This window comes from Diceros bicornis, unplaced genomic scaffold, assembly GCF_020826845.1.
Source record: "Diceros bicornis minor isolate mBicDic1 unplaced genomic scaffold, mDicBic1.mat.cur scaffold_843_ctg1, whole genome shotgun sequence".
Lineage (NCBI taxonomy): Eukaryota > Metazoa > Chordata > Mammalia > Perissodactyla > Rhinocerotidae > Diceros > Diceros bicornis.
The window spans coordinates 1-13,395 of NW_026691722.1; the positions used below are offsets into that span (position 1 = coordinate 1).

General features: G+C 68.6%; 6 non-coding genes across 6 annotated transcripts; all 6 read right to left on the bottom strand.

Annotated features, from left to right (window-relative positions):
• Positions 1-1,973: 1,973 nt before the first annotated feature.
• Positions 1,974-2,092, bottom strand: LOC131403751 (5S ribosomal RNA). The gene has a single exon (XR_009219496.1). It is a non-coding gene; the product is annotated as a 5S ribosomal RNA (ribosomal RNA).
• A 1,946-nt stretch (positions 2,093-4,038) lies between these two features.
• LOC131403772 (5S ribosomal RNA) lies at positions 4,039-4,158 on the bottom strand. Its single transcript, XR_009219516.1, has one exon. It is a non-coding gene; the product is annotated as a 5S ribosomal RNA (ribosomal RNA).
• A 1,967-nt stretch (positions 4,159-6,125) lies between these two features.
• Positions 6,126-6,244, bottom strand: LOC131403762 (5S ribosomal RNA). Its single transcript, XR_009219507.1, has one exon. It is a non-coding gene; the product is annotated as a 5S ribosomal RNA (ribosomal RNA).
• Positions 6,245-8,182: 1,938 nt separating this feature from the next.
• LOC131403774 (5S ribosomal RNA) lies at positions 8,183-8,301 on the bottom strand. The gene has a single exon (XR_009219518.1). It is a non-coding gene; the product is annotated as a 5S ribosomal RNA (ribosomal RNA).
• Positions 8,302-10,238: 1,937 nt separating this feature from the next.
• Positions 10,239-10,357, bottom strand: LOC131403775 (5S ribosomal RNA). The gene has a single exon (XR_009219519.1). It is a non-coding gene; the product is annotated as a 5S ribosomal RNA (ribosomal RNA).
• Positions 10,358-12,310: 1,953 nt separating this feature from the next.
• On the bottom strand, positions 12,311-12,429 carry LOC131403776 (5S ribosomal RNA). The gene has a single exon (XR_009219520.1). It is a non-coding gene; the product is annotated as a 5S ribosomal RNA (ribosomal RNA).
• Between the last annotated feature and the right edge of the window lie 966 nt (positions 12,430-13,395).

Genomic DNA, 13,395 nt, shown 5'->3' on the forward strand with positions numbered 1-13,395 from the left:
GTGGTATGGCCGTAGACGTCGGGGCCGCCGCCGGGCGCCCCTAAGAAGGCGCGCCGGGCCGCCCCGGCCCCTGTGACGCGGGCCCCCCAGGCCCCTGTCAGGCGCGCGCCCAGAGCCCTGTGGACGCGCGCCCCCAGAGCTCTGTGACGCGCGCCCCCAGAGCCCTGTGAGGCTCACAAGCCGCCGGCGCCCCGCCCCCCCCCGCCCCGCCCGCTGCCGCCGGCCCGCCGCGCTCCACCTGCCGCCGCCCGCCGCCTGCCGCCGCCGCCGCCGCCGCCCGCCGCCCTGGCCAGCCAAACCCTGCGGTGCGCTGCCCTGCCGCCCGCCCAGGGCCTGAGAGGCCTCTGGCACCCCGCGGGCGGGGGGCGGGGCGCCAGTCTAGGCGCTCTCCCGCCCCATCCCGGGAGTCTCCAGGCTCGCGCCCGCTCGGCTCGCTCCCGAGGTCGCAGGGAGATCGGGCTGCTCCGGGCCCTGCGGCGGGAGGCGTCGCGGCGTCAGGGCCCCCCGGCCCGCGCTCCTCTGAGCCCCCTCCGGCCCGAGGAGCCTCCCAGCCCGGGGCCTGGCCGCCGCTGCTCCGGGCCGGCCCCGAGGGGCCCCAAACCACCCCGAGCCACCCTGGCGACCAGAGGGCATCGGCGGAACCCCGCCGCCCTCCCTCGGTTCGCGTCGGGCGGGGGGCGGGGCACCGTTACCCCCACGCCCCCCACCGAGACTGAGACCCCGCCCACGCTCGTTCCCCCCCGTGGGGACGCAGGAGAGCTCCTGTGCGAGGGAGCGGAGAGACAGAGCCACTGAGAGGATCCAAGACACCGACCTAGACAGACCCCCACCGGCACAGACACACAGACACAGAGAGCCTCTGCAGAAGAGGCAGCTTGCCCACGGCAGGGTGGTCGTGCTTGAGCTGGGCCTCAGGCAAGGAGGCAGTGGCCCTGGGGGCAGGCAATCACTCCTGGGGCCCTAGGACGCGCAGCCTCGGTCTCAGGAGTCCGGTGCCGCTCGGGGCAATGTTGTCTCAGGGGACTCTTCCACTACCTCTGACAGACAGGGCCAGGACCAGGGGGAAGAGAGCGAGGCGCCCTGAGCGAGGGGACACGGAACATCTCAGCCAGCCAGATTCACGGTATTTTCCTTCGATGTTTTAGAAACCAAAGTGACTGCGAGATATCCACCAGGAGCCAAACGTCAATATTTCAAGTAAAGGCAGGGCCAGGAAGAAAAAGAAAAAGGATGCCGGTCACGTGGGGCCGGAAAGTTATCAAACTGGGGAAGGGGACTTCTTTGAGAAAAACAAACAAACAAAGATAAATAAATGAAAAGTGACACGTCGAGACACAGGGGCGGAAACGAACGTTTATTTTGAGTGAGATCACAAGTGAGAACAACGCACTAACTTGATTGAGACACACCCACAAACATCAGAAAATCCAGAAGCCGTGGCGTTTTGGATGAACTGCCTGAAATGCTCCCCTAACCCATTTTCCCCTGTCCTTTTGCAGACGGTCTTCTGAAAACCTTCACCAGGTTCCTGTGGTGCCTCAGCTCCGGAAGAAGTATTTGCTGCTTGTAGCTTTCTGATCCGTTGGCCCCCCCCTCCCCCTACGGGGGAACGGAATCCATTCTCTCCGACGCGACCGCGATGACGCTACACTGGTTGGGGCGGCCGAGTGAACTGCTCGGGTCTGTCGGCCCCTAGCGGCTGGGAAGAGGCCGAGGGACACAGGGAGCCCACGAGCGCGGAGTCGGGGTCACGCCGGGCCCCAGTGGGCCCGGGGTCCCGGTGGGGGGGGCCGCGAGGTTGAAGGGCTGGGCTTCGACAGCCTGCCCGCGCCTGGGCGGCTGTCGCGCACACGGCAGCAGCTGGGCAGCGGTGGGGGTGGGGGCGGGCGCGGAGGCCGGAGGGACGGCCGGTGTGCCGAGGGAGCCGCGCTGGGGGCGGTGGCAAAAGGAGAGGGAGACGGCGGGAGGCAAAAAGCCTACAGCACCCGGTATTCCCAGGCGGTCTCCCATCCAAGTACTAACCAGGCCCGACCCTGCTTAGCTTCCGAGATCAGACGAGATCGGGCGCGTTCAGGGTGGTATGGCCGTAGACGTCGGGGCCGCCGCCGGGCGCCCCTAAGAAGGCGCGCCGGGCCGCCCCGGCCCCTGTGACGCGGGCCCCCAGGCCCCTGTCAGGCGCGCGCCCAGAGCCCTGTGACGCGCGCACCCCAGAGCTCTGTGACGCGCGCCCCCCAGAGCCCTGTGAGGCTCACAAGCCGCCGGCGCCCCGCCCCCCCCCCGCCCCGCCCGCTGCCGCCGGCCCGCCGCGCTCCACCTGCCGCCGCCCGCCCGCCCGCCGCCGCCGCCTGGCCAGCCAAACCCTGCGGTGCGCTGCCCTGCCGCCCGCCCAGGGCCTGAGAGGCCTCTGGCACCCCCGCGGGCGGGGGGCGGGGCGCCAGTCTAGGCGCTCTCCCGCCCCCATCCCGGGAGTCTCCAGGCTCGCGCCCGCTCGGCTCGCTCCCGAGGTCGCAGGAGATCGGGCTGCTCCGGGCCCTGCGGCGGGAGGCGTCGCGGCGTCAGGGCCCCCCGGCCCGCGCTCCTCTGAGCCCCCTCCGGCCCGAGTGAGCCTCCCAGCCCGGGGCCTGGCCGCCGCTGCTCCGGGCCGGCCCCGAGGGGCCCCAAACCACCCCGAGCCACCCCTGGCGACCAGAGGGCATCGGCGGAACCCCGCCGCCCTCCCTCGGTTCGCGTCGGGGCGGGGGGCGGGGCACCGTTACCCCCACGCCCCCCACCGAGACTGAGACCCCGCCCACGCTCGTCCCCCCCGTGGGGACGCAGGAGAGCTCCTGCGCGAGGGAGCGGAGAGACAGAGCCACTGAGAGGATCCAAGACACCGACCTAGACAGACCCCCACCGGCACAGACACACAGACACAGAGAGCCTCTGCAGAAGAGGCAGCTTGCCCACGGCAGGGTGGTCGTTGCTTGAGCTGGGCCTCAGGCAAGGAGGCAGTGGCCCTGGGGCAGGCAATCACTCCTGGGGCCCTAGGGACGCGCAGCCTCGGTCTCAGGAGTCCGGTGCCGCTCGGGCAATGTTGTCTCAGGGGGACTCTTCACTACCTCTGACAGACAGGGCCAGGACCAGGGGGAAGAGAGCGAGGCGCCTGAGCGAGGGGACACGGAACATCTCAGCCAGCCAGATTCACGGTATTTTCCTTCGATGTTTTAGAAACCAAAGTGACTGCGAGATATCCACCAGGAGCCAAACGTCAATATTTCAAGTAAAGGCAGGGCCAGGAAGAAAAAGAAAAAGGATGCCGGTCACGTGGGGCCGGAAAGTTATCAAACTGGGGAAGGGGACTTCTTTGAGAAAAACAAACAAACAAAGATAAATAAATGAAAAGTGACACGTCGAGACACAGGGGCGGAAACGAACGTTTATTTTGAGTGAGATCACAAGTGAGAACAACGCACTAACTTGATTGAGACACACCACAAACATCAGAAAATCCAGAAGCCGTGGCGTTTTGGATGAACTGCCTGAAATGCTCCCCTAACCCATTTTCCCCCTGTCCTTTTGCAGACGGTCTTCTGAAAACCTTCACCAGGTTCCTGTGGTGCCTCAGCTCCGGAAGAAGTATTTGCTGCTTGTAGCTTTCTGATCCGTTGGCCCCCCCCTCCCCCTACGGGGGAACGGAATCCATTCTCTCCGACGCGACCGCGATGACGCTACCAACTGGTTGGGGCGGCCGAGTGAACTGCTCGGGTCTGTCGGGCCCCTAGCGGCTGGGAAGAGGCCGAGGACACAGGGAGCCCACGAGCGCGGAGTCGGGGTCACGCCGGGCCCCAGTGGGCCCGGGGTCCCGGTGGGGGGGGCCGCGAGGTTGAAGGGCTGGGCTTCGACAGCCTGCCCGCGCCTGGGCGGCTGTCGCGCACACGGGCAGCAGCTGGGCAGCGGTGGGGGTGGGGGCGGGCGCGAGGCCGGAGGGGCGGGCCGGTGTGCCGAGGGAGCCGCGCTGGGGGCGGTGGCAAAAGGAGAGGGAGACGGCGGGAGGCAAAAAGCCTACAGCACCCGGTATTCCCAGGCGGTTCTCCCATCCAAGTACTAACCAGGCCCGACCCTGCTTAGCTTCCGAGATCAGACGAGATCGGGCGCGTTCAGGGTGGTATGGCCGTAGACGTCGGGGCCGCCGCCGGGCGCCCCTAAGAAGGCGCGCCGGGCCGCCCCGGCCCCTGTGACGCGGGCCCCCCAGGCCCCTGTCAGGCGCGCGCCCAGAGCCCTTGTGACGCGCGCCCCCAGAGCTCTGTGACGCGCGCCCCCAGAGCCCTGTGAGGCTCACAAGCCGCCGGCGCCCCGCCCCCCCCCGCCCCGCCCGCTGCCGCCGGCCCGCCGCGCTCCACCTGCCGCCGCCCGCCGCCGCCGCGCCGCCAGCCGCCTGGCCAGCCAAAACCCTGCGGTGCGCTGCCCTGCCGCCCCGCCCAGGGCCTGAGAGGCCTCTGGCACCCCGCGGGCGGGGGGCGGGGCGCCAGTCTAGGCGCTCTCCCCGCCCCATCCCGGGAGTCTCCAGGCTCGCGCCCGCTCGGCTCGCTCCCGAGGTCGCAGGAGATCGGGCTGCTCCGGGCCGTGCGGCGGGAGGCGTCGCGGCCGTCAGGGCCCCCCGGCCCGCGCTCCTCTGAGCCCCCTCCGGCCCGAGGAGCCTCCCAGCCCGGGGGCCTGGCCGCCGCTGCTCCGGGCCGGCCCCGAGGGGCCCCAAACCACCCCGAGCCACCCTGGCGACCAGAGGGCATCGGCGGAACCCCGCCGCCCTCCCTCGGTTCGCGTCGGGGCGGGGGGCGGGGCACCGTTACCCCCACGGCCCCCCCACCGAGACTGAGACCCCGCCCACGCTCGTCCCCCCCGTGGGGACGCAGGAGAGCTCCTGTGCGAGGGAGCGGAGAGACAGAGCCACTGAGAGGCATCCAAGACACCGACCTAGACAGACCCCACCGGCACAGACACACAGACACAGAGAGCCTCTGCAGAAGAGGCAGCTTGCCCACGGCAGGGTGGTCGTGCTTGAGCTGGGCCTCAGGCAAGGAGGCAGTGGCCCTGGGGCAGGCAATCACTTCCTGGGGCCCTAGGACGCGCAGCCTCGGTCTCAGGAGTCCGGTGCCGCTCGGGCAATGTTGTCTCAGGGGACTCTTCCACTACCTCTGACAGACAGGGCCAGGGACCAGGGGGAAGAGAGCGAGGCGCCTGAGCGAGGGGACACGGAACATCTCAGCCAGCCAGATTCACGGTATTTTCCTTCGATGTTTTAGAAACCAAAGTGACTGCGAGATATCCACCAGGAGCCAAACGTCAATATTTCAAGTAAAGGCAGGGCCAGGAAGAAAAAGAAAAAGGATGCCGGTCACGTGGGGCCGGAAAGTTATCAAACTGGGGAAGGGGACTTCTTTGAGAAAAACAAACAAAGATAAATAAATGAAAAGTGACACGTCGAGATGAAAAGTGACACGTCGAGACACAGGGGCGGAAACGAACGTTTATTTTGAGTGAGATCACAAGTGAGAACAACGCACTAACTTGATTGAGACACACCACAAACATCAGAAAATCCAGAAGCCGTGGCGTTTTGGATGAACTGCCTGAAATGCTCCCCTAACCCATTTTCCCCTGTCCTTTTGCAGACGGTCTTCTGAAAACCTTCACCAGGTTCCTGTGGTGCCTCAGCTCCGGAAGAAGTATTTGCTGCTTGTAGCTTTCTGATCCGTTGGCCCCCCCCTCCCCCTACGGGGGAACGGAATCCATTCTCTCCGACGCGACCGCGATGACGCTACCAACTGGTTGGGGCGGCCGAGTGAACTGCTCGGGTCTGTCGGGCCCCTAGCGGCTGGGAAGAGGCCGAGGACACAGGGAGCCCACGAGCGCGGAGTCGGGGTCACGCCGGGCCCCAGTGGGCCCGGGGTCCCGGTGGGGGGGGCCGCGAGGTTGAAGGGCTGGGCTTCGACAGCCTGCCCGCGCCTGGGCGGCTGTCGCGCACACGGGCAGCAGCTGGGCAGCGGTGGGGGTGGGGGCGGGCGCGGAGGCCGGAGGGGCGGCCGGTGTGCCGAGGGAGCCGCGCTGGGGGCGGTGGCAAAAGGAGAGGGAGACGGCGGGAGGCAAAAAGCCTACAGCACCCGGTATTCCCAGGCGGTCTCCCATCCAAGTACTAACCAGGCCCGACCCTGCTTAGCTTCCGAGATCAGACGAGATCGGGCGCGTTCAGGGTGGTATGGCCGTAGACGTCGGGGCCGCCGCCGGGCGCCCCTAAGAAGGCGCGCCGGGCCGCCCCGGCCCCTGTGACGCGGGCCCCCAGGCCCCTGTCAGGCGCGCGCCCAGAGCCCTGTGACGCGCGCCCCCAGAGCTCTGTGACGCGCGCCCCCAGAGCCCTGTGAGGCTCACAAGCCGCCGGCGCCCCGCCCCCCCCCGCCCCGCCCGCTGCCGCCGGCCCGCCGCGCTCCACCTGCCGCCGCCGCCGCCGCCGCCGCCGCCTGGCCAGCCAAACCCTGCGGTGCGCTGCCCTGCCGCCCGCCCAGGGCCTGAGAGGCCTCTGGCACCCCGCGGGCGGGGGGCGGGGCGCCAGTCTAGGCGCTCTCCCGCCCCATCCCGGGAGTCTCCAGGCTCGCGCCCGCTCGGCTCGCTCCCGAGGTCGCAGGAGATCGGGCTGCTCCGGGCCGTGCGGCGGGAGGCGTCGCGGCGTCAGGGCCCCCCCGGCCCGCGCTCCTCTGAGCCCCCTCCGGCCCGAGGAGCCTCCCAGCCCGGGGCCTGGCCGCCGCTGCTCCGGGCCGGCCCCGAGGGGCCCCAAACCACCCCGAGCCACCCTGGCGACCAGAGGGCATCGGCGGAACCCCGCCGCCCTCCCTCGGTTCGCGTCGGGGCGGGGGGCGGGGCACCGTTACCCCCACGCCCCCCACCGAGACTGAGACCCCGCCCACGCTCGTCCTCCCCCGTGGGGACGCAGGAGAGCTCCTGTGCGAGGGAGCGGAGAGACAGAGCCACTGAGAGGATCCAAGACACCGACCTAGACAGACCCCCACCGGCACAGACACACAGACACAGAGAGCCTCTGCAGAAGAGGCAGCTTGCCCACGGCAGGGTGGTCGTGCTTGAGCTGGGCCTCAGGCAAGGAGGCAGTGGCCCTGGGGCAGGCAATCACTCCTGGGGCCCTAGGACGCGCAGCCTCGGTCTCAGGAGTCCGGTGCCGCTCGGGCAATGTTGTCTCAGGGGACTCTTCCACTACCTCTGACAGACAGGGCCAGGACCAGGGGGAAGAGAGCGAGGCGCCTGAGCGAGGGGACACGGAACATCTCAGCCAGCCAGATTCACGGTATTTTCCTTCGATGTTTTAGAAACCAAAGTGACTGCGAGATATCCACCAGGAGCCAAACGTCAATATTTCAAGTAAAGGCAGGGCCAGGAAGAAAAAGAAAAAGGATGCCGGTCACGTGGGGCCGGAAAGTTATCAAACTGGGGAAGGGGACTTCTTTGAGAAAAACAAACAAACAAAGATAAATAAATGAAAAGTGACACGTCGAGACACAGGGGCGGAAACGAACGTTTATTTTGAGTGAGATCACAAGTGAGAACAACGCACTAACTTGATTGAGACACACCACAAACATCAGAAAATCCAGAAGCCGTGGCGTTTTGGATGAACTGCCTGAAATGCTCCCCTAACCCATTTTCCCCTGTCCTTTTGCAGACGGTCTTCTGAAAACCTTCACCAGGTTCCTGTGGTGCCTCAGCTCCGGAAGAAGTATTTGGTGCTTGTAGCTTTCTGATCCGTTGGGCTCCACCCCCCCCCCCCACGGGGGAACGGAATCCATTCTCTCCCACGAGACCGCGATGACGCTACCAACTGGTTGGGGCGGCCGAGTGAACTGCTCGGGTCTGTCGGGCCCCTAGCGGCTGGGAAGAGGCCGAGGACACAGGGAGCCCACGAGCGCGGAGTCGGGGTCACGCCGGGCCCCAGTGGGCCCGGGGTCCCGGTGGGGGGGGCCGCGAGGTTGAAGGGCTGGGCTTCGACAGCCTGCCCGCGCCTGGGCGGCTGTCGCGCACACGGGCAGCAGCTGGGCAGCGGTGGGGGTGGGGGCGGGCGCGGAGGCCGGAGGGGCGGCCGGTGTGCCGAGGGAGCCGCGCTGGGGGCGGTGGCAAAAGGAGAGGGAGACGGCGGGAGGCAAAAAGCCTACAGCACCCGGTATTCCCAGGCGGTCTCCCATCCAAGTACTAACCAGGCCCGACCCTGCTTAGCTTCCGAGATCAGACGAGATCGGGCGCGTTCAGGGTGGTATGGCCGTAGACGTCGGGGCCGCCGCCGGGCGCCCCTAAGAAGGCGCGCCGGGCCGCCCCGGCCCCTGTGACGCGGGCCCCCAGGCCCCTGTCAGGCGCGCGCCCAGAGCCCTGTGACGCGCGCCCCCAGAGCTCTGTGACGCGCGCCCCCAGAGCCCTGTGAGGCTCACAAGCCGCCGGCGCCCCGCCCCCCCCCCGCCCCGCCCGCTGCCGCCGGCCCGCCGCGCTCCACCTGCCGCCGCCGCCGCCGCCGCCGCCGCCGCCTGGCCAGCCAAACCCTGCGGTGCGCTGCCCTGCCGCCCGCCCAGGGCCTGAGAGGCCTCTGGCACCCCGCGGGCGGGGGGCGGGGCGCCAGTCTAGGCGCTCTCCCGCCCCATCCCGGGAGTCTCCAGGCTCGCGCCCGCTCGGCTCGCTCCCGAGGTCGCAGGAGATCGGGCTGCTCCGGGCCGTGCGGCGGGAGGCGTCGCGGCGTCAGGGCCCCCCGGCCCGCGCTCCTCTGAGCCCCCTCCGGCCCGAGGAGCCTCCCAGCCCGGGGCCTGGCCGCCGCTGCTCCGGGCCGGCCCCGAGGGGCCCCAAACCACCCCGAGCCACCCTGGCGACCAGAGGGCATCGGCGGAACCCCGCCGCCCTCCCTCGGTTCGCGTCGGGGCGGGGGGCGGGGCACCGTTACCCCCACGCCCCCCACCGAGACTGAGACCCCGCCCACGCTCGTCCCCCCCGTGGGGACGCAGGAGAGCTCCTGTGCGAGGGAGCGGAGAGACAGAGCCACTGAGAGGATCCAAGACACCGACCTAGACAGACCCCCACCGGCACAGACACACAGACACAGAGAGCCTCTGCAGAAGAGGCAGCTTGCCCACGGCAGGGTGGTCGTGCTTGAGCTGGGCCTCAGGCAAGGAGGCAGTGGCCCTGGGGCAGGCAATCACTCCTGGGGCCCTAGGACGCGCAGCCTCGGTCTCAGGAGTCCGGTGCCGCTCGGGCAATGTTGTCTCAGGGGACTCTTCCACTACCTCTGACAGACAGGGCCAGGACCAGGGGGAAGAGAGCGAGGCGCCTGAGCGAGGGGACACGGAACATCTCAGCCAGCCAGATTCACGGTATTTTCCTTCGATGTTTTAGAAACCAAAGTGACTGCGAGATATCCACCAGGAGCCAAACGTCAATATTTCAAGTAAAGGCAGGGCCAGGAAGAAAAAGAAAAAGGATGCCGGTCACGTGGGGCCGGAAAGTTATCAAACTGGGGAAGGGGACTTCTTTGAGAAAAACAAACAAACAAAGATAAATAAATGAAAAGTGACACGTCGAGACACAGGGGCGGAAACGAACGTTTATTTTGAGTGAGATCACAAGTGAGAACAACGCACTAACTTGATTGAGACACACCACAAACATCAGAAAATCCAGAAGCCGTGGCGTTTTGGATGAACTGCCTGAAATGCTCCCCTAACCCATTTTCCCCTGTCCTTTTGCAGACGGTCTTCTGAAAACCTTCACCAGGTTCCTGTGGTGCCTCAGCTCCGGAAGAAGTATTTGCTGCTTGTAGCTTTCTGATCCGTTGGCCCCCCCCTCCCCCTACGGGGGAACGGAATCCATTCTCTCCGACGCGACCGCGATGACGCTACCAACTGGTTGGGGCGGCCGAGTGAACTGCTCGGGTCTGTCGGGCCCCTAGCGGCTGGGAAGAGGCCGAGGACACAGGGAGCCCACGAGCGCGGAGTCGGGGTCACGCCGGGCCCCAGTGGGCCCGGGGTCCCGGTGGGGGGGGCCGCGAGGTTGAAGGGCTGGGCTTCGACAGCCTGCCCGCGCCTGGGCGGCTGTCGCGCACACGGGCAGCAGCTGGGCAGCGGTGGGGGTGGGGGCGGGCGCGGAGGCCGGAGGGGCGGCCGGTGTGCCGAGGGAGCCGCGCTGGGGGCGGTGGCAAAAGGAGAGGGAGACGGCGGGAGGCAAAAAGCCTACAGCACCCGGTATTCCCAGGCGGTCTCCCATCCAAGTACTAACCAGGCCCGACCCTGCTTAGCTTCCGAGATCAGACGAGATCGGGCGCGTTCAGGGTGGTATGGCCGTAGACGTCGGGGCCGCCGCCGGGCGCCCCTAAGAAGGCGCGCCGGGCCGCCCCGGCCCCTGTGACGCGGGCCCCCAGGCCCCTGTCAGGCGCGCGCCCAGAGCCCTGTGACGCGCGCCCCCAGAGCTCTGTGACGCGCGCCCCCAGAGCCCTGTGAGGCTCACAAGCCGCCGGCGCCCCGCCCCCCCCCCGCCCCGCCCGCTGCCGCCGGCCCGCCGCGCTCCACCTGCCGCCGCCGCCGCCGCCGCCGCCGCCGCCGCCCGCCGCCGCCGCCTGGCCAGCCAAACCCTGCGGTGCGCTGCCCTGCCGCCCGCCCAGGGCCTGAGAGGCCTCTGGCACCCCGCGGGCGGGGGGCGGGGCGCCAGTCTAGGCGCTCTCCCGCCCCATCCCGGGAGTCTCCAGGCTCGCGCCCGCTCGGCTCGCTCCCGAGGTCGCAGGAGATCGGGCTGCTCCGGGCCCTGCGGCGGGAGGCGTCGCGGCGTCAGGGCCCCCCGGCCCGCGCTCCTCTGAGCCCCCTCCGGCCCGAGGAGCCTCCCAGCCCGGGGCCTGGCCGCCGCTGCTCCGGGCCGGCCCCGAGGGGCCCCAAACCACCCCGAGCCACCCTGGCGACCAGAGGGCATCGGCGGAACCCCGCCGCCCTCCCTCGGTTCGCGTCGGGGCGGGGGGCGGGGCACCGTTACCCCCACGCCCCCCACCGAGACTGAGACCCCGCCCACGCTCGTCCCCCCCGTGGGGACGCAGGAGAGCTCCTGTGCGAGGGAGCGGAGAGACAGAGCCACTGAGAGGATCCAAGACACCGACCTAGACAGACCCCCACCGGCACAGACACACAGACACAGAGAGCCTCTGCAGAAGAGGCAGCTTGCCCACGGCAGGGTGGTCGTGCTTGAGCTGGGCCTCAGGCAAGGAGGCAGTGGCCCTGGGGCAGGCAATCACTCCTGGGGCCCTAGGACGCGCAGCCTCGGTCTCAGGAGTCCGGTGCCGCTCGGGCAATGTTGTCTCAGGGGACTCTTCCACTACCTCTGACAGACAGGGCCAGGACCAGGGGGAAGAGAGCGAGGCGCCTGAGCGAGGGGACACGGAACATCTCAGCCAGCCAGATTCACGGTATTTTCCTTCGATGTTTTAGAAACCAAAGTGACTGCGAGATATCCACCAGGAGCCAAACGTCAATATTTCAAGTAAAGGCAGGGCCAGGAAGAAAAAGAAAAAGGATGCCGGTCACGTGGGGCCGGAAAGTTATCAAACTGGGGAAGGGGACTTCTTTGAGAAAAACAAACAAACAAAGATAAATAAATGAAAAGTGACACGTCGAGACACAGGGGCGGAAACGAACGTTTATTTTGAGTGAGATCACAAGTGAGAACAACGCACTAACTTGATTGAGACACACCACAAACATCAGAAAATCCAGAAGCCGTGGCGTTTTGGATGAACTGCCTGAAATGCTCCCCTAACCCATTTTCCCCTGTCCTTTTGCAGACGGTCTTCTGAAAACCTTCACCAGGTTCCTGTGGTGCCTCAGCTCCGGAAGAAGTATTTGCTGCTTGTAGCTTTCTGATCCGTTGGCCCCCCCCTCCCCCTACGGGGGAACGGAATCCATTCTCTCCGACGCGACCGCGATGACGCTACCAACTGGTTGGGGCGGCCGAGTGAACTGCTCGGGTCTGTCGGGCCCCTAGCGGCTGGGAAGAGGCCGAGGACACAGGGAGCCCACGAGCGCGGAGTCGGGGTCACGCCGGGCCCCAGTGGGCCCGGGGTCCCGGTGGGGGGGGCCGCGAGGTTGAAGGGCTGGGCTTCGACAGCCTGCCCGCGCCTGGGCGGCTGTCGCGCACACGGGCAGCAGCTGGGCAGCGGTGGGGGTGGGGGCGGGCGCGGAGGCCGGAGGGGCGGCCGGTGTGCCGAGGGAGCCGCGCTGGGGGCGGTGGCAAAAGGAGAGGGAGACGGCGGGAGGCAAAAAGCCTACAGCACCCGGTATTCCCAGGCGGTCTCCCATCCAAGTACTAACCAGGCCCGACCCTGCTTAGCTTCCGAGATCAGACGAGATCGGGCGCGTTCAGGGTGGTATGGCCGTAGACGTCGGGGCCGCCGCCGGGCGCCCCTAAGAAGGCGCGCCGGGCCGCCCCGGCCCCTGTGACGCGGGCCCCCAGGCCCCTGTCAGGCGCGCGCCCAGAGCCCTGTGACGCGCGCCCCCAGAGCTCTGTGACGCGCGCCCCCAGAGCCCTGTGAGGCTCACAAGCCGCCGGCGCCCCGCCCCCCCCCGCCCCGCCCGCTGCCGCCGGCCCGCCGCGCTCCACCTGCCGCCGCCGCCGCCGCCGCCGCCGCCTGGCCAGCCAAACCCTGCGGTGCGCTGCCCTGCCGCCCGCCCAGGGCCTGAGAGGCCTCTGGCACCCCGCGGGCGGGGGGCGGGGCGCCAGTCTAGGCGCTCTCCCGCCCCATCCCGGGAGTCTCCAGGCTCGCGCCCGCTCGGCTCGCTCCCGAGGTCGCAGGAGATCGGGCTGCTCCGGGCCGTGCGGCGGGAGGCGTCGCGGCGTCAGGGCCCCCCGGCCCGCGCTCCTCTGAGCCCCCTCCGGCCCGAGGAGCCTCCCAGCCCGGGGCCTGGCCGCCGCTGCTCCGGGCCGGCCCCGAGGGGCCCCAAACCACCCCGAGCCACCCTGGCGACCAGAGGGCATCGGCGGAACCCCGCCGCCCTCCCTCGGTTCGCGTCGGGGCGGGGGGCGGGGCACCGTTACCCCCACGCCCCCCACCGAGACTGAGACCCCGCCCACGCTCGTCCCCCCCGTGGGGACGCAGGAGAGCTCCTGTGCGAGGGAGCGGAGAGACAGAGCCACTGAGAGGATCCAAGACACCGACCTAGACAGACCCCCACCGGCACAGACACACAGACACAGAGAGCCTCTGCAGAAGAGGCAGCTTGCCCACGGCAGGGTGGTCGTGCTTGAGCTGGGCCTCAGGCAAGGAGGCAGTGGCCCTGGGGCAGGCAATCACTCCTGGGGCCCTAGGACGCGCAGCCTCGGTCTCAGGAGTCCGGTGCCGCTCGGGCA